Source organism: Sitophilus oryzae, unplaced genomic scaffold (genome assembly GCF_002938485.1).
Source record: "Sitophilus oryzae breed Bouriz unplaced genomic scaffold, Soryzae_2.0 scaffold_1184_pilon_pilon, whole genome shotgun sequence".
NCBI classification, from domain to species: domain Eukaryota; kingdom Metazoa; phylum Arthropoda; class Insecta; order Coleoptera; family Curculionidae; genus Sitophilus; species Sitophilus oryzae.
Genome location: NW_022145820.1, coordinates 2,260,673 through 2,281,711, shown reverse-complemented (window position 1 = coordinate 2,281,711; position 21,039 = coordinate 2,260,673).

Sequence of the window (21,039 nt, the reverse complement as noted above, 5' to 3'; positions counted from 1 at the left end):
GCTCGATCATCGAAGTTAAGCGATGTTAGAGGATGCGAGTAGATGGACGGGTGAACGCCTAAAATCTCCGACGCGCTGTGAATTACATATTTAACTAAATTTCTTTGAAAAAAGTAGGCAATTTTCTATCCAGTTGTATATAAAAAAACTTGTGTGTGTATATATTGTTGCATACTTATACGAATGCCACTTTGTCTAAAAAATAAAACATTCGATAAATGTATACAGGATGCTACAAATTAGAGATACGAGCATTGGTATCTCGGAAACCGTAATAGATACGAAGATGGTTAAATTGGAGCAAAATTGCGCTTTAGGATGTTCACAAAGATGCCATCAAAAAAGTTTTAAAAATTTAAAGGATTGCTGAGTTTTTTGGAAAAAACGGATTTTTTTGAAAATCTATTTTATTTTTTCCTGTCGTTAATTTTTGGAAAATCAAAAAACTAATTGCACATTTTCATAGCCACTTTATTAAGACTATCTGATAGTATTTTTAGATTTTCAAATTAGCTGATAATTTGTGAGATACAGAGGCCAACTTAATTTTTTTGAATAAGGACTTGCATTTTTTATTTGAAGTTTTGAAAGAACTCGGCCTCTTGAGTACAATGATATGCCACACTTGATACTTTTTTTTTGTTTTGGGTACCTTAATAATATCAAACCTATTTAATTATTATTTCAAATAATTCCAAGTCCGACTCTGGTTTTTTAAATTATTTAATCTGATTATATTCATCGCAACAATATTGATCAGCGCTAATTAACATTGAATAGAAAAATCGAGCCAACTAAAAGATTCAAATAAATAATATCCAGGTCAGAAATTTAAAGATATTATTTTTAACTTTTTTTATTGTGAATTTGAAATCTCAATGCATAATATTAATCGTAGTTATTACAAATAAATCAACTTCTACAAACTAGTTTCTAATGCTATACATGTTGGAAAGGGTTACCACCCTCTTAAATGCACAAATTTATTTTTCGTTCAATCTTACTTATATAGCTCTTTGAACATATCTTCTTCTTATATTTCCGAATGCATTTTGTACTCTTTATTGTAAATATTGAAATGTATTGATTTCACTTTTACAAATGGCGTCAAGTAATGCCAACCCCCTCCTGCCCCTTGGCGACGGGAACCTCGCTGGTTATTATACTGCTCTACCATTCCCAATCCATCTTCCATGGAATTTATTTGATTGTTTATCTTATATTTATATTATTTTTTTATTATTTTATTGTATTTGGTATTCCGTTTTCAATGTTTTATCCCACGTCATTGTTAAGTTTAAAAATAATCAATTGTAACGATGAGTAGATTAAATATTTCAAAAAAAAATTAAAATTAGTTTAAATAAACTGTGTTCGAATGTCCGAAATAAAAAAAAAATATTAAGTGTGGCATATCATTATACTCAGGAGACCGAGTTCTTTCAAAATCTAAAATAAAAAATGTAGGTCCGTATTTAAAAAAATTAAGTTGGCCTCTGTATCTCACAAATTATCAGCTAATTTGCAAATATAAAAATACTATCAGATAGCCCTAATAAAGTGGTAATGAGAATGTGCAATTAGTTTTTTGATTTTCTAAAAAACAAAGACAGAAAAAAATAAAATTGATTTTCGAAATATTCCTGTTTTTTCCAAAAAACTCAGCAATCCTTGACATGTTTAAAACTTTTTTGATGGCATCTTGGTGAACATCCCAAAGCGCAACTTTGCCCCAATTTAACCATGTTCGTATCTATTACGGTTACCGAGATACCAATGCTCGTACCTCGAATTTGTAGCACCCTGTATTACCAGTCATGACCTATTCATGCGAAACCTGGATACATAAAATGGACATTGCATATAACCAAAAAGAGACATTTCCACTTTATTCTTTTATAAAGTGGATACGACAAAAGATCTAGGTTACAAATGTCATCCACAGAATCAAATCCCTCGAGTGGCAATGGTCAGGACACCTGGCAAGAAGAACGTACAATTTCGGAGACTTCAATTGAAAATGGTTGAATAAGCTGAAAATGATGATAAAGATGATGATGACCATCATATAGGAAAGATTCGGGTGTAGAAGGGAGTAGGGGTGTTGAGCTGAGCAATGTCAGAGATTGGACTAGCTTGAAGGCAGAACGAAATGAAGCAAGAATGAATTTGTATAGCAAGATGGCATGAAAAGAAGATCTAGTGCCAAGGTTGACATAAATTTCTCATTAATAAGCTATTTGTTTACAAAAAAGAAACATTCGTTTAACTAAACATTAAAGAACTAAAAAAAAAATATTGGCAGTTTCACAAGACACTAGCTTGAATTCATCTATGCACAATGTACTATTTACACTATTTTTTCTGTCTTTTACTAATAAACATTTACTTTTTGAATCACTTTACTTTTATGCTAAAAAGTTTTTGTTATTTAGTTTATCCTGTAAATCATTAATTAAGCGAGGTATAATGACATAAAACTCCTTTGCTATTCTCTTTTGTATAGTAATTCTTTAATAAGTTTTTTTTTCGCATGCCTGTTATTAAATGAAAATTATATTTCGATTTAAATATTGTATGATTTGTTCTCTCTCTGTAATAAGCTGTGCTACTAATTAACAGGTACATGCTATGTATAATGCAGTATTGGAATGGTAATTAATATATTATGTTATATTAATCGCAAATACGATAATACCTGTACGACAAATTTGACATTATGCAATAATTGGTATTAAGGTAACTGCGAAACACAATATAAAATATGTAAATCAATTTGTAAGATTAATTTACAATAATGAACAATTTTCATAAATATTTAAACATTTAAATAATATAAGTACTTATTATATATTTGACCGGCGCAGCGTTGGCCGCTTTTATATATTTTCTTTTAATCAAAATATTTTAGGAAACAAAAATAAATTAATCATAAATATATAAACAGTTATTATTTACATCAACAAAACTCACCGCCTTAAGAGCACTTAAGGAACATAAAGGGCCATCGCTACCGCTTTCCCGTTCAAAATATTCTAATAAGGTTGCGATGAGTTTTTTGCAACGGTTATTAAGCTATCTTGTACACTTCGCACTAAAAGATGTTCTAAAAAGAACAATGTTCGACTAAAAGATCTGTTATTGAAAATGTTTAAGCTTAAAGTATCACAACATAATTTATTTAAACCGAAAATTAGTAATACAAAACTAAAATGGCAAAACGAATGACAATGTCAGGAAGTAAATAAATAAATGTGGCAACTTGACATTTTTTACAGCAGACCACCTGAATCCCCAGTCTTCTTCCTGTGCCTTGCGCTTAGCCGCACGTTGGCGATTGTCTGTACTCTTCATACAATGTGTAGAGTGCCGTTTTCGGCTCTTCGAAATATAGTGGCTGCGTCGCTGATGTTACACCAATCCCGTATGTTTCTTAGCCAGGAATGTTGTTTTCTTCCTGGGCCTCGCCGTCCCTCTATTTTTCCTTGTAGAATCAGCTTAGGAATGTAATATTTGTCTCCTCTAAGGATATGGCCGAGGTATGAGACTTTCCTTTCTTTAACTATGTTAAGCATTTCTCGTTCATAGCCTGCAGTTCTTAAAACTTCTTCGTTGGTGGCATGGCACACGTAAGAGTCTCCGGAGAGTCCACATTTCGAAAGCCTCGATGCGGTTCAGGGTTCTAGCCTTGAGAGACCAGGTTTCTGCGCCGTATAGTAAGATAGGCCATATGTAGCATTTTACTACCCGTAGTCTAAGTGTTAGCGGTTGACTTTGCATAATTCGTTCTAAGTTTAACTTCCTCAACGCAGTCCCATCGTTCATTGATCATGGCACCCAGATATTTAAATCGTGGAACTCGCTCTATAATATTTCCATCCACGGTCAATGCGGTGTTGATTGTAGGCTGGCGTCCTATTACCATAAGTTTGGTCTTGGCAGCGTTGATTTTAAGACCGAAACGATTTCCCATGTCCCCTATCTTATTTATTATTTTCTGGAGATCCTCTAAAGTTGGTTGGTGGAATCCCCAGTGCGAAATTTAAATTCCAGTTAGTCAGCTTGGCGCCGAATATGTCTATGGTTGGCAACAATGAATTTAAAAATCGCGCCCTCGATTACGTAACTAAATGTTGATATCGTTTATAAATTGATAATAAAACTGTAGGTATAGTATTTCCGAAGTCAATTGGAAGTACCGAGACTCTTAATTCCCTTGTCCCGACGACGCGCGACGCCGACAAAGACACTGCCGAAATTAAATCCAGAGTCCTAACCTATTCCAACAAACTTCAGATAAACTATACTTATTTTATACATTGTTATTATCGTGCAATTTCAACTTATAATTATCAAATTTAAACTTTGACGAACGGTTAAGCCGCACCTTGCAATTATTTTGTGACCCATTTTCCTCCATCTCTTTATAACGGAATGTTGTCATTACAGACATTTTCTGGGCGGGGAATTGTAAAGGTACTAACGTAATAACATAAAAAATACTCGAAGAAAATCGGAAATTACCGCAAACAATGCTGGATTTCGAATAAAAATCACACGCTTCTTCCGATATCTCACGTCGATCAGATAAAGACTCGTAGATAATCGCAATCCGATCTCCGAACCGATTGATGGCGGAACAGTTATTTGAATGCAGCGTGGAACGATCTATGGAAATACGCGAAAACATTTAAAAGCGTAGAATCTCTTTCCTCCAAATTCGTCGAAATATCCGAAAACAAGCGTTGGAAATGAAGGGTTGCCTTTTGATGCAAATAGAAAGCGTTAATCAGAAGGCGACAATATGGTACAATTGCGGGTAAATTGCGTCAATGTAGAAGATTGAAGCCCGAATATAACGAAATGAATTTGTGGCTTTTTAGTTTCAATTTGTATAATATAAAATACGTACAAAAGAATATAAGCGATAATAAAATAAATTGTAGTTTTTTAAATATGTCAAAATTAACATTAAAATGCTATGAAACTAATAATATCGTAAACTTAAACCATACAGGGTGTTCAAAAGTTTTTAAAATACAAAATAGTTTTTTTTCGTTTTTTAAATGGAACCGGCTAAAAATTCTAAAATTATTTAAAAACAAAAAAAAATTTCATTTTTTAATTTTCCATTTAACAAAACAAACAGGGTGATCCATTAAAAAAAACAAAAAAAAAACTATTTTATATTTTAGGAAGTTGGCATAGAATTTTGAACATTTCTTGTATTTTTAATATTTTTTTTTAGAGGTTGAAAAAAAAATATTTTTTTTATTTATTTATTAACTAGCGTGTACCTGAGACTTCGTTAGCGTCGAATTAATAATTTGTAATGGTGATGATAAAGCAAAGCAAGAATTTCCATTAACATACAAACTGGATAAAATTTTCTCACATTTATGTCAGCATGAGAAAAAAACAATATGGCGATATTATTATATAACTTGGTAATATTTGAAGGGTAGTTTCATCTCGTTGGAATTTGACTTTCGAAAAAAAAGTTTGCCAAAAATAGGCTTTTTACGTCAAGCAGTTTAAGCAGAATCGTGGTTAATCAATTACCCAACTTTTTGGAACACCCTGTATGATTTTTTAAAAAATTTCAAAATACGTAAAAAAACAAAATAAATTATGCGTGTCCAAGCGTTTTCCCGAAAGACTAACCGTTTTTTAAATAACAAATATTGTAATATTTGAGAGGCGTTTTCACCCTCTTGAAATTTGAGATTCGAGAAAGCCCTCCTTATAGAATCTCTACACCCCACGGTTAATCCGTTTGCCAAAAATCAGCCTTAAACGTCAAGCAGTTTAAGCAGAATCGTGATTACTCAATGGTCATATTTTATGAAACAAATTAAAATATATATATATATATATATATATATATATATATATATATATATATATATATATATATATATATATATATATATATATATATATATATATATATATATATATATATATATATATATATATATATATATATATATATATATATATATATCAATCCAAATCTTAAAATATGTAAAACAACAAAATAAAATATATGTACGTGTTTAAGAGTTTTTCCGAAAAATTCACCGGTTTTTAAATAAAAATATTCTAATATTTGAGGGGTGTTCCCCACCCCCTTAGAATTCGAGTTTCAAAAAATCCCTTCTTATCGAACCTCTACACCCTAAAGTCAATCCGTTTTCCAAAAATCAGCTTTTTACGTTAAGCGCTTTAAGCAGGATCGTGATTAATTAATAACCATGTTTTTCGAAACACCCTGTATACATTTTTAAAAAATCTTAAAATATGTAAAAAAAACAAAATAAAATATATGTGTTTAAGCGTTTTTTCGGAAACTTGACCGTTTTTTAAATAAAAAATATTGTAATATTTGAGGGGCGGTTTCACCATCTTGGAACTGGAATTTCGAAAAATCCCTTCTTATCGAATCTCTACACCCTAGAATCAAGAGCATTCTGGAAGTTAAAAGACAGGATTTTCTACAATCATGACTTGACTACAAAAACCAAACCAAACCAATAACCAGATTTTTCGAAACACCCTGTATACATTTTTAAAAAATCTTAAAATATGTAAAAAAAACAAAATAAAATATATGTGTTTAAGCGTTTTTTCGGAAACTTGACCGTTTTTTAAATAAAAAATATTGTAATATTTGAGGGGTGGTTTCACCCTCTTGGAACTGGAATTTCGAAAAATCCCTTCTCATCGAACCTCTACACCCTAGAATCAAGAGCATTCTGGAAGTTAAAAGACAGGATTTTCTACAATCATGACTTGACTACAAAAACGAAACTGGCAGTGTACCGAGCAATTACAATCCCCACCATGTTATATGGGAGCGAAACCTGGGTGCCGTACCGCCGACACATGAAGGCATTGAACAAGCTGTAACAGAGACACCTTAGACAACTCTTAAGAATCCGGTGGTTCCATCATGTCTCAAACGTATCGGTCCTTGAAAAAGCTAACTGCGAGAGTATTGAAGTCATTGTTACAAAATCCCGCTTAAGATGGGCTGGTCACGTATGCAGAATGCAAGAAAACCGCATACCAAAATCTCTGCTTTACGGTGAGCTTGTAGACGGTAAGAGGAGGTCGGGTGGACAACTCAAAAGGTACAAGGACATTTTCCACAAAAACTTAAAGGAAAATAACATGCAGAATAATTAGGAAGAAGTAGTTCACAATAGAACTCAATGGAGAAGAATTGTAAACTCAGTTAACAGCGACAACCAAAATGTAAAGAGGCAACAAAGCAATGAGATTTTTGAATGTCCGGAGTGCGGTAGGCAAATAACATCACGTATCGGGCTTTTCAGTCACAGAAAAGCTCATGAAGCAGCATTCGACACGCATCTTTTGATGCGTGTCGAATACTCGTCAGCGAGTAATGGCAGTATGTATGTATGTACACCCTAGAATCAACCTGTATGCCAAAATTGAGCTTCTTACGTTGAGTGGTTTGAGCAGGATCGTGATTAATCAGTGAGTCACTTAAGGATTTTATATTATATTAGTATAGATATTTCTAAAACTCGCAAAACATATTTAAAATGGAGTTAAATGGTAGAGCAGAGCTCGGTTAGCTTCTGAATTTCGCTCCTTCTCATTTAGAAGTAATTCACTCTTTTGTTTGGATTTTTTTTTGGTTATATTGTTTTTTTTTATCAGCGTGTTATTTTTTATTTTGTAATATTTTTTTTGAAATAGTTCTATTTTTATTTGGGAATAAAGACATTTATTATTATATTTAATAATACCTGGAAAGGAAACCAAAAATGCATAATATACAGGGATACATACTTAATTACCCTGTAAAGATTCAAAATTCGTATGAACAAATTTTCGTTAGAACCTTAGGTTAGAACAGTGGCAGGAAGACAATATATGAGACTGGCTAGGGATCGCATAGCAAGAAAAGCCTTTTCGTATCTATTTTAGTTAGGTTGTTAAGGTATATTATGTTCCTTGGAACATTCTGCTAAGGAAAACATCCTCTATACAACATAAAAGTACGAGGTTAAACTGTTAAGTCCAAATTTAAAAGCGAAAAAGATGTTGCAAATCCCAAGGCGCAAGATTGCGTGAGAACGGAAAGAAACGCAGACGAATCACACATTCGTACAATACAACGATTGGCATTTAAAAGGCCACAGCGGCCGCAACCACAATAACAGCTGCAGCAGCAGCTTGAAGAGAGACCGGCTACCGGGCAGGATTCGGATGTTTTGGCGAGGACCGGACGGTCGATCTGGGCCACAATACGCTCCAAATGACAAGTGAAATACGCAAATGATGAAGAATTGTGCCTGGAGTGAATGGGCGTCGTAACGATCCGCACCGCATCGCGTGATTGTGTTCATTCTACGGCGCGAAGTCGGCCCCGTAATGAGATATTATTGTCCGAGGCGATGTCGCTGTCTCCTCTCTCTATCTATCTCTCTCACCCTCCGGCGCCCCCTTGCGGCCTGGGGGACCACCGGGGGACACCGCCGTCGACTGATTGCCGCCCCGGAATAGCCGGCCTGATTGCGAAATGCCGATTTTTTGCCAGAAATTGTCACATTCATTGACGCAATCTGGTAGCGATTCTGTCGTATTGTCGCTTACTTACTCATTAGAGAAACTCGTCGTTTCTGGGTGCTGTCTTCATTTTGGGCGTTTGTTTTGGTTTATGTAGATGAAATTTTCGGTTAATACAGTGGTCTAAAAAGTCCCTTAGACGTTTTTGGGGTTAGGTTTTGTGTAAGAAGCCATTAATATAATAATAATGGATTAATGTGTTTCTTGAAAACAGTCCGGATATTTCGCCACTGAAAGGGATATCCAAAAAATAAGTATTTTTTTTAAATATCACTGCATATTTGCTTTATTGTAAGTTTTTATTCTGGAGTTAAATAAACTATTAAAGGAACTTTTTTCAGCAGAAAGTTCTTTATTGCGATTTGACATAACCTGAACTTATTTACGTATTATCGAATTTCAAAAATCAAGATTATCAAATGAGTACGAATCATAAAACTTCAAGATTTTGTATTTAATCACAAGAATGAATAATTAACCGTGATAAATGCCATTGTGGTTAACTATATTTGCAAAAACTAGATGTTGACTCAAAATCTATACCAATATATAAAATCCTTAAGTGACTGACATACTGATTAATCACGATCCTGCTCAAACCATTCAACGTAAGAAGCTCAATTTTGGCATACAGGTTGATTCTAGGGTGTAGAGGTTCATTAACAAGGGATTTTTCGAAATTCCAGTTCCAAGAGGGTGAAACCACCCCTCAAGTATTACAATATTGTTTATTTAAAAAACGGTCAAGTTTCCGAAAAAACGCTTAAATACCTATATTTTATTTTGTTTTTTTACATATTTTATTTTTTTTTAAAAATGTATACAGGGTGTTTCGAAAAATCTGGTCATTGATTAATCACGATCCTGCTTAAAGCGCTTGACGTAAAAAGCTGATTTTTGGAAAACAGATTGACTTTAGGGTGTAGAGGTTCGATAAGAAGGGATTTTTTGAAACTCGAATTCTAAGGGGGTGAAACTATCCCTCAAATATTAAAATATTTTTTATTTAAAAACCTGTGAGTTTTTCGGAAAAAACTCTTAAACACGTATATTTTATTTTGTTGTTTTACATATTTTACGATTTTTTATAAATTTATACAGGGTGTTTCATAAAATATGACCATTGAGTAATCACGATTCTGCTTAAACTGCATAAAATAAACAATACTGACAAACTTTTTACTACTAAACTGACCAGTTATCATATACCGGGTGCGTCTCAAAAGTGGCTCACCCCTATAACTTTTGATATTTTTTAAGATAAAAAAACGAGATTTGGTATGTTAGTATATGACATAAATTAGGATTGATTGACGTATTAAATTGTTTTCGGTCACTTCCTGTTTCACCGGAAATCACTACAACTTTTAATTTTTAAATGGCACTCTCAGTATTTTTTTTACTTTATTCGATTGAAAATGACATTCTGAATCGAATGACATATTTTTGACACATTCGCTTAAAAACAAATTATATTTTAAGTTTAAATCTAGAGTGCCATGGCTGTATTAAAAACACTAATTTTTAATCAAGGAGCCTTGGAAAAATAGATTTGATCGTCTAATGTTTTTAGTGTCTTATACTGACCGGTTAAAAGATGCCCAAATCGTATTTATAATCATATATCAATTTCAAATGGAACGAGGGTGGCTCATTATCATATTTGGAAAAAGCATTTTTTGCGAATAATTTAATACCACACACTTGGTATTTCAAATCAATTTGTCGTTATGAACCGCATGTTATAATTTCCAACAAACCATATGCAAAAATGTCAAAAGTCGACATATGAGTCATTCTATTCAGAGTGTCATTTTGTATCGAATAAAGTAAAAAAATACCGAGGGTGCCATTAAAAAATCAAAAGTTGTAGTCATTTCCGGTAAACCGGAAGTGACCGAAAATAATTGAATATGTCAATCAGTCCTATTTAATGCCATATACTAACATACCAAACCTCGTTGTTTTATCTGAAAAAATAAAAATGTTATAGGGGTAAGCCACTTTTGAGACGCACCCGGTAACAAAGTCATATATGTTATGTTTTTACTTAGTTACCATGGCACCTGAATTACCAAGTCAACCAAACTTTCTATGCTTTGCTAGTGTCTTGTCAAATTAAAAATACAGGGTGTTTCTTAATGACATTTTAATACTCAAGGAGGTAATTCTTGGGCCTATTCTAAGAAGAAAACTTCATATGAATATATGTATGTCCTAAACATGTTAACTTTTCAGAGACAGGGTGGTAACATTTTCTAATTTTCTTTTTCAAAATATATCTGCTGTTATATTTGATACATGTCTTCCATGCATCAAAATGCTTATTTTGATATACAAAAAAATTGTTTTATTTCTTATTTTTTTCTTCTTCTTAATGATTTTCACAAAACTGTCACCACATCAGATTTTCAGCGATTTGATCCTGAACTAAACTGATTTTATTTTTTTAAGCAAAAACCCACTAAAAAAATCGAGATATAACAAATGTTTAGAGATGAATGGAGATTTTGAAAATAATTTTTATTTGGGAGAAGTCAGTGGTGTACCACTTTTTTCTCCAAAAATATTCAACGTTAAACTCCTATAGACGGCACTGGTTGAAATACATCAAAATCTTTGTACACCAAAAAATGTATTTTGATGCGTAGAAGACGGGTATTAAGTTTCATAAAGATATCTATAATAAAATCAGTGTTATTACGAAAAGATTGAAATTAATTATATCACGTGTTTTAATAATTTATAATTAGAAAACATTTTCAATTTTCTCAGGATTGTTTTTTTACTCATACTCTTGTAAAATCACGTTTTTACGAACTCAGACTGACCGTACCGCGAACAATCAACAAACGTAGCCCGTAAAGTATTCAAATCCCGACCGAATACCCGGCCAATTAGAGTGACTTATTGTTTTCCCACATCGGCGCTACGTGCCCGAGATGTAAATATGGGAGGGCCGTTCGTCAAAACTCAAGCCAAATAAATAAATATATTATATACCTGCAATTTTGATTTAAGGAACGGCGCGCCATGGGAAAGGTATCATTATTATAACTATATGATGGACGGACGTGACCGGACTGTAAGCATTTACGGAATGTGCCCGTATACAGCCGTCTCTCTTCATCTCTCCAGTCGCTTGCAGTCAGTGTTGTTAAAGTTGGGTGGTTTGTACGATAATTAGTACATAACATTGACTGGTAAAATTAAAGCGAACATAGGTACACCATTTTCCCAAATAAAAAACTAAGTACAATTACATGGCTATATTTCTGAATATCTACAAAATCTTTGAAATAACCTACCGTTAAAGTGTGTTTTTGGTGCGTTTAGTTTATACAATATTTTTTATATCCATAGATAATTAACAAACCATCCATATAATACTGTGTCCATTATAAATTAACAAACCATTAATTGCCAGAACAACAAGTGACATATCATCATCATTATCAGCTTTTCAACCATTTCCAATTATGGTGTAACCTCCCTCACATATTTAGATACTTTCTTTGGAGTTGGGTTCCTTGTATATTATTGTTGGCTATGCGAGCCCAATATATAGTTCGAGGTAGACTACCAAAGTCGTCCTGATGAACTCCGAAACCGGTCGAGGAATGGGTGGTCTCCTTGGCCTGGCAAGCTTTAAACAGAAAATTCGCACATAAAGCAGGTGTACGGCTGTTAAATGCTTTTCTGTATCATGCTGTAATTTTTGTCTATCTGTTGTCTATTCTTCTTGCCAGGTCTCATGCCCATTGCCATTTGAGTGATTTGATTCTGTGGATAACATGGGTCTTTTGTCGTATCCATTATTTTCTCTATTCTTTTACGGTCTTTATTGGTTTTTGCCAGCATATTTCGTTCCATTGGGCGTTGTGCGGTCTGTATTTTCCTTATAATATCCGTTTTAAGTGTCCAGGTTTCGAATGCATAGTTCATGATTGGTAGTACACATTGGTTGAATGTTTTTTTCTTTAGATATAGTGAGTTATGATTGAGTTTCTTCCATAAGTACTCCATGCTATTTTACTCCGTCCCAAATATATATATTTTTCTACTATTTTCAGTGTTGTGCCATTTATTAGAAAATCTTTTCTGTCTACTAGTTCGTTGTATATTAGTGTAGTTTTTGCTAAATTCATTTTGATACCTACTTTATTGCTGGCTGTATTTAGTTCATTAATTTGTGCTTGCAGTTCTTCAGGACTATCATCAGTATTTAGAACTATGTCATCAGCGAATCTTAGATGGTTAAGATATTCTTCATCTATCCTTTGTTGGTCCAGGTCTATCCGGTATGTTGACGGAAAATCTCTTCTATTTTTGCTGTAAACAGCTTTGGGGATATTGCATCTCCCTGTCGTACTTCTTTGCTAGTTGGGAGTTGGGTGCCAGTGATACATACATATTCATATTGATTGCGATCTGTCTTCATCTCCCAATACATATTTAATAAACAATCATTAAATATGTATTGGGAGTTTATGCATATCTGAAGTAATGCATATTAATTATTTCAAAAATGAGTAAATTTGAACCAAAAATAAAGTTTGAAATCACAGAATCAATTAACCCTCATTAAAACAAAATCTCAATTTATTGTTTTTATGGCAACTGTGGTAGATACATCCCACGATTTGTTAGGGGTTGTAGTAATAATACAATGACACTGGCAAAAAATAAATATTTTTATTTGTTTCCAAAAAACTTCTAATTGCCAGAGCAATAAGTTTTATGTTCTAATTAATGTGTTAGGCTACCCACTTAGTCCGTTTATATTCAACCAAATTATGGATAAAATAATTGACAAACTAAAAAATATAAGGACAAATATTGACTTATGTAGGTGAGAGTACAGATCAGATAAAAAGAAAACATTCTAAATTATAATAACTGTGGAAATGAAGACTATAAAGAGTTGTATGAAGGTGACAGAATGATTAGTAATAAACTCTTGAGAACAAACACAACAAGATTCAGGAAGTGGGAAAATGGATAAAACAGCTTCATTAGTTTTTTTTTCCAGCGAGCTTCACATTGTACTACGCGAGCTTCCGACCACTTTGTATTGTGCTGCTTGGACAACGCTTGGACTGCAGTACCTGACATTATTGTTTCACTTCTTTTTACAAGTTTTTTATATTCATTAAGTCGAACATTTAGAGGACGTTTTCTCTCCAATATATGACTCACCGCATTCGCAAGAGGCTTGGTAGATTCACTCTTTTCCTTATTTCGATATTTCCCGTCTTGTTTTTGTTAAGGCGCTTCTTAAAGTTGTTCTAGATTTTAAAACAAGTATAATTTTATATTGTTTGGCTATTAGTTTGATCTTTTCTGGATCCTCTCTTCCCCTTACATATATGAAACGAATTTCGAATTTTTCTTATTTAAACGTATTGTAAAAGCTCCGATCTTCAAAATAAAAAAAAGTTTCAATATCTAAAGTGGTTCTTAAATTATAGTGTGTTATGTGTTAAGAAGTTGAGTATTTAAATTATCGCCATTACTGACGTTTTCTCGTTATAAAAAAATGGACACCCTAACGATATCCTTATAACTCCATTTCAGATGCCCAGAAACATATCTACTTATTTTATCTAGTTATCTTTTCGAAAAAAGTTTTAAAATAAGCGGTTTGTGATCGTGATCTTACTTTACTTGATAGGGAAAGGCGTACCGGCAACGCCGCAACAGCACACCGTCGCATTTCTCTCACTCCGACTTAATAAGATCGCTATGCGATTTACTTCCACACATGTGAATATCTACCCAAAAGTAACAGTTGCCAGCACGGTATATTATTAGTTATAGTACGTGTCTTTAAATAGCTTCACAACACTAAAACCATTTTACCCTATCTCTTCTATCTCTTTCTCCGTGCTCGAAGGCCGGCCGACGGGATGGTCGGCGCACCAAACCGAAAAAAGACCGTACCGTAATTTTAATGCTGGTAAATTATTAATTTATGACGCTAATAAATTAAACGTCAAACTCATGCTCGTATATAATTAATTATTCAACGTAAACGGTTTAAAGTTCCAGCTAAATCGCTATGTTAAAACGTTATTATGCCCCCTCTAACAATAAATTATGGGTACTTTTTGTATTTAAGATAGCGAGCGACCCTAAATTCCAGGACGCGACTGGCAGATAAATGATGCGGGGGGCGACAAAAGCGCGACGCGACCTGACCTGCGGAAAAAACGTCTTTATATTTTTGGGCTGTTTCCATCGCGTCGTTCGTAATTAGGCTTGATGGGTATAGCAGATTTTGATTTTGCGGCCGTGATTTTGGGATTTTTTTTTCATACGTCACAAAAGTATTAATTTTTGCGACGTGATTGACATTCTTTTGTAACAAAGACGTAACATTGAATATCCGATATCGTATGGTCAAGTGGTACATTTATTCTGTGCTCTACAGGGTGAGTTTCCTACGATGGGGGAAGAATTGCAGTTTTGCGGTGTCATAAATATGCGCCTTTCAGATTTTTGAAAAAATTCATGGCTTACCTAGATATTTCGAAAAAAAGAAATTTCGGCTATTTTAAAAATTGTCCCTAATTCTATTATAATCTATTTTAGATAAAAAGTTTTCAGATAAAAGTTGTAGATAATCACAGCCCTAATGAGTTTGTGTTCTCCGATTTTTTCTAAAGCCTGTCATTTTTGACATATGACACAAATATTTGTTTTTTTTTAAATGGAAACCATAGTTGGTTATAACTTCATAGAAAGCTCCATTTTTAAGCTTTTCAACGATATAAGCTATAATATATTTTTTTTTCCAAAAATTACTGAAAGTTTAAAATTACTGATTGAGTTATACCCAATTCTTATCTTTCTTGACTAATTTCGCTTAGTTGGTATGGTATTCTTATTCTGTTATGATTTATAACTTATAAAAAGACATTATAACAGACAAAATAAACTTCTCCTGTACCGCCTCTTCAAGTGCTTCAAAATTCATATTTACAACTTTTGTTTATTTTAATTTACAAAGTTTGGATGTGACTGTTTCACATTACTGAGAGCAACGACGATTGAACTTGTTCCCATCGCTAAGTGAAATTGTTTAAAAAATATAAAAATTTGCTATAATTAAGTAATTTTTCAAAAGAAACATATTATAGCTAATATCGTCGAAATTGTGCCATATGTCAAAAATGACAGACTTTAGAGAAAAACGGATGACACAATCTCATTAAGGATGTGATTATCTACAATTTTTATCTAAAAACTTTTTGTGTAAAACAGATTATAATCGAATTAGAGACAATTTTTGAAATAGCCGAAATTTGTTTATTTCGAAATATCTAGTAAGCCGTGAACTTTTTCAAAAATCTGAAAAACGCATGTTTATGATCCCACAAAATTGCAATTCTTTTCCCATTTAATAGACTCTCTATCTCCAGTAGTTTCCGAGTTATCATAGAGAACATCGTAGGAAACTCACCCTGTAGAATGGACTCCTGAAAGTGACTACAATGAGGAAGATCGAAGCCTTTGAAATGTGGTTATTTCGTCGGATGCTGAAGATAACTTGGACGGAGCACATGTCAAATGACTCCGTATTTCGCATGAACCAAGAGCTCTCTCTTCTAAATATAATAAAGAAAAGAAAGAAAGCAGAAAATCAGCATACTTTGGTTATATTCTCAGGAACGACAAATACAATCTGTTACACCTTATCATCAAAGGTAAAGTTGAAGGGAAGCGAGGTCCAAGCAGAAGACAGATGTCGTGGATGAGAAACATAAGGGATTTGACAGGAATGAATGTCCAAGCACTCGTCAGAACAGTAGAAAGACGAGAAAAATTCGCTGTGGTTATCGCCAATCTTCGCTGAGAAGAGGCACCTCAAGAAGAAGATCTATCCTATTTGTCAAAAAAGTCTAATGCAAGTAGATACTACTTCGAATGGCGCCAAATGCGTGGCAAAACAATGATAATGTTGACATAATATACCTTATACCTTTAATGTATCGGTATGATATGGTATGATATGGCATTACCGTACTCGAAATGGCACATTTCTGGTCGAAAATCGATAAAACAACCTTCGTCGTCGTCGTTAAATCCAACCCCGTCTCTGCGAAATAACTGTCTCTCGCGCTGTATCGCTCACTCTCGGTCTTCCCTCCCTTTCTCGCTCGCACACGTACACACGCATTAATTGAGCTGTACAATTTCAATATATCCATATAAATAGAAGCAATTCGAGCACACAATGCGACTAAATTGAATATTACATAATGCAAACGAAAATTGAATAATAAAATAGGGGTCGGATTGGAGGGCCACAGAGAGAGACAGAAAGATGGGAGGGGGCGAGGGGAGATGCGAGGAGCGAGGAAGGGGGTCAGGTGGTAAATGGAGCTCCCTAATTTCGTCGGTGGGGTTGGGGGATCCCATTGTAAACGGTTCCAATTTATACGTTTAATTTGTTTAGTATTTAAAAGCTGTTAGGCGAGCTGCTGCCCCTATCGGAGAGAAACAGACTTCATACTTTGTTGTTATAAGGAACGATGTGCCTATATAATTTTAATTATAGCAAATACATACTTCATATTCTAATTACTTAAAAGATTAATTACCTCAGAATCTTTATTATGGATTGAGGTAACTATGATCTCAGGAACTTAGCTTTGATTACTCTGTTAGTAAATACGGTAGTGTTTTTTCTGTGCAGAAAGTTCGCAGTTGCGTATAACAGAAATGCCTCTATCTTTTAAATCAAGTAGAAACCACACACAAGTAAAATTCGTATCCAATAAGATATAAAAAAGCAGGTCTGTATGTATAATTAAGAGATCTCTTGAAACTTTCCGAGCCACCTTTGTGGAGCATAATTTGTCGCGGTCCTGGACGCCTTTTATAAAACGTTTATGATCCGTGTCGCGAACTGCGGAACCGAAAGGTGGTGGCCGGTCGGCCGCGGCTGAATTTATTCGAAAACTAGTTTCGAAGTTCCGAACGAACTCAAACAGGTAAACTGGACACAATAAATTCAGAAAGTTCGCCCCGTGGTCGCTGGAGTGGACGGCGGCGCTACGATAAAATATTTAACCGGGTTTGTACTTTAACTCCCCCCTTCTGACATGGCAAGAAACGGATAAAGATCTCAAATTGCGTCGAGGGAGGTCTTATTGTTAGGAGAATGGAATATAAATTATCAACATTTAATATAACAATCGTAGAGTGAAAAATAATATTAACAATACACGTAGAGTATTACAAATTACAGATTTGCTTCTTGGTGATCGTTTTGATCTAAGAGTAAATGGTGGTACATGAGCTCTCGCAGGGACCCCGGTTAGGTATGTATAATACATATATTTATTTTCTATATTTTTGTAGTTTTTATTATAAATAGAATATTCTGGAAAACATTACACAAACTATATTGGAGTGCATCGCACATAATCTGAATGATTAACAGATATAGAAAAACCTATGACAGAGATGAAACCTCAGGTGAAGCCTACGTAAAAAACGTAGCCTACGTAGAAAACGTATCTCAACCGTTGAACAACACAGAAATATAGAGTGAGAAAAAGTTGAAAAAGTGATAAAAAAAAGAAAAAAACGAGGAATCTTTGGAAATCGAAGGAAATAGAACACAAGTAACAAAAAGAATAAAAAAAACAACTTTCTGTAATGTGTAGTGGTTCTTTGTTAGATTATTAAAAGTGTGCATTTTAGTGAAACAACTATTCTTTAACAAAAAAATTAAACAAAAAAAAATTGTTTTTAGTCTTAGATCCTTAGTAGGAGACCCCTGTTTGACATTAGAATTAGAATTAGGAATTAGAATGAGTGGGAGGGGGGTTAATCACTTCGACCTTACAGATCCATTGTGTCCCCCTTTCTTGAATCATAACTCATCATACAGTCCCAGGGCTTTGACAAAAGCCAGTATCTGGGACGGTTTTATAGAGGGTAGTTCTCCATCTCCAATATCAGTCGTACCAAAATTCATGGCACGAATGGTTGTCGTCTCGGTGCACTCAGTGATGAGGTGTACTGGTGTTTCACCATCTTCCCCACAGAATCTGCATTCGCCGTTTCTTCTTAGTTTCAATCTACTGAGGTGTTCATTGAGGAGACAGTGTCCTGTTAAAAACCCCGTGACAATCCGAAGATTGTTCTTACTCAGACCCAGGAAGATCTGTGATTTTTCTTGATCATAAGCCCTCAGAAACTTCTTCGAGTGTCCTAGACCATTGCAAGCTTTCCATTCCAAGTTGCGGATGGAATCTTCCAAGTTCTTGAGTTCCGCCTTGAGTTGGTTACCACTTGGATGTTTGACATTAACGTTGATATTAATACTTACTCACTTTAAGTACTTTACTTTTTAATTAATTAATATTTACTTGATCAGGTGCTTAGTTGTTAAAATAGTACAATAGTCTACAACCCTGGGCTTGTTTTGGCTGACTGCACTAATATACTTCCATGTCGTTCGATTCTCTACTGGGTTCTGATCCAGTGTTACGTTTATTGCTCAGAGGTCCGTCCTGAGTAGTCCTTCGATCGCATCCCCAGGACTCAGGCGTCCAGTGCTTCTTTCCTCATGTCAGTGTCACATCTTTGAGACTTTTCAGGCTTGGACTTCATTTCGTAAATGTTGTTTATGAGTAAATTCCTGTGAAAACATCTAAGCTTTACTTTATTTGCTTTTTTCGTAGTCCAGATTTCGTAATCGTAGAATAGATCATTATCAACTTTAAACAGTTTGAGTTTGATAATAATCAGTGATTTAATTCTTCTGTAGAAAATTTAGTAAAAGTTAATGAAATCTGAAATTGAATATTTAATGAAGATGTTGACTTGTTTTGAAATTTCAGAAACGTTAAACGGTTATATGATATTAATGCTTTAAGTTAATTATGTCACTTTTTTCTTCTTAATATTGATTTTTTTTATTTGATTTCAGGTTTTCACCGTTTACAAATCTTTAGTGGTAAGTTAACTCATATTTAGTATAATAATACATAATTAACCAAAACCAACTAACTGAATTGAGGAAAAAAATCTGACCAACTTTTCGCTTTGATGTATTTCGATAGCTTGTCATCTAAATGAACTTGCACCAATTAGACCTCAAACATTTCTCTTAAAATGCAGGTATTTCGATACTTCCATAGCAGATAAGTTTACATTTGTTGAGAACTTTTGAGCTGTGCATCAACCATAAATGATATAAAAATATATATAAAATACGTGATTGCTTTATTTTTTTTTGTTTCTACTTAAAACATTCTTTTAATTCACATACATAACACAGTAATTTTAATAATGATGCTGACGTCCAGTGTCATTACTCAAGCCGAACAAAAGGATTGGGTAGCCACGCCGAAACAATTGAATCGTTAGATATGTCTGATGTTTTTGAATATGATTTATAGTTTTAGTTTTGGAGGTTAGGTTGATATAGAAGGAAAGAGGGAGATCTAAATAAGAGGATTATCGAATTTAAGTTGTCATGGTTGTGTAAGTTGTCATGTTTTACATGATAGTAAACTTAGTATCATAGAATAGAGATATTTTCATCTAAATAATTTCCAATTAAGAGATACTAAAGAAATAGGTTAACTTAAATCGACTCTCGGCTGCTAGTAAGTTACAGTTATTATAAATACTTTTCAGCTTGTTCATATTATTCAAAGAACTATCAGATAGAGACATAATACATAATCAAGACAGCATAACTGATATATTTAAAACAGTAGCAAGATCTGAATCTTTGTTAACTTTTAAATTGTGCTTACTCGTAAATAGATGTTTCTAATTATTCCAATTAATTATCAATTGTTTACAATCATTTGGAATGGTCTAAATATTCCGAATTATTCAGTAAAGTTCATAGGGTGCATTCAAATATGATATATTGAAATATTTGCTTTTTATTCAAACGTAAATTCTGATATTACTAGTTTAGAACTAGGTATATATAATATAGTTATCAGATATTGATAATATCGGTACTAAGAGAATTTCGGACTTCCATTGTGTTTAAAACTTACACAATGCTTTGCTGAGAAGTATCACTGACCGTTATTATTCAAATTATCATTGGTCACAGTGATTAACATTTAATAATCATTCGGTAATGTTATGTAAGCGGCAACGTTCTGTAAGTTAAATAAGTAAAGACAATGGAAGTCCGAAATTATTTTATTATCAATACTGAATCATTGTCTACCACATTCAAAGAGATATGGGATTACTTGTGCTACTTTCTATTTTTAAATTCGAAGTTGGTCAAAGAATGCCTAGAGAAGCTGAACAAATTCGCTCACCAGGAGATAGAAGGCAATGAAAAAGCAAACGATCCAGCTAGAAAAGGAGCGAACACTTCACTAATTGGGCCAGAACCGTTCTGCTTTCCAGGTGGAAACCAACTTAAAGCAGAACTCAAGA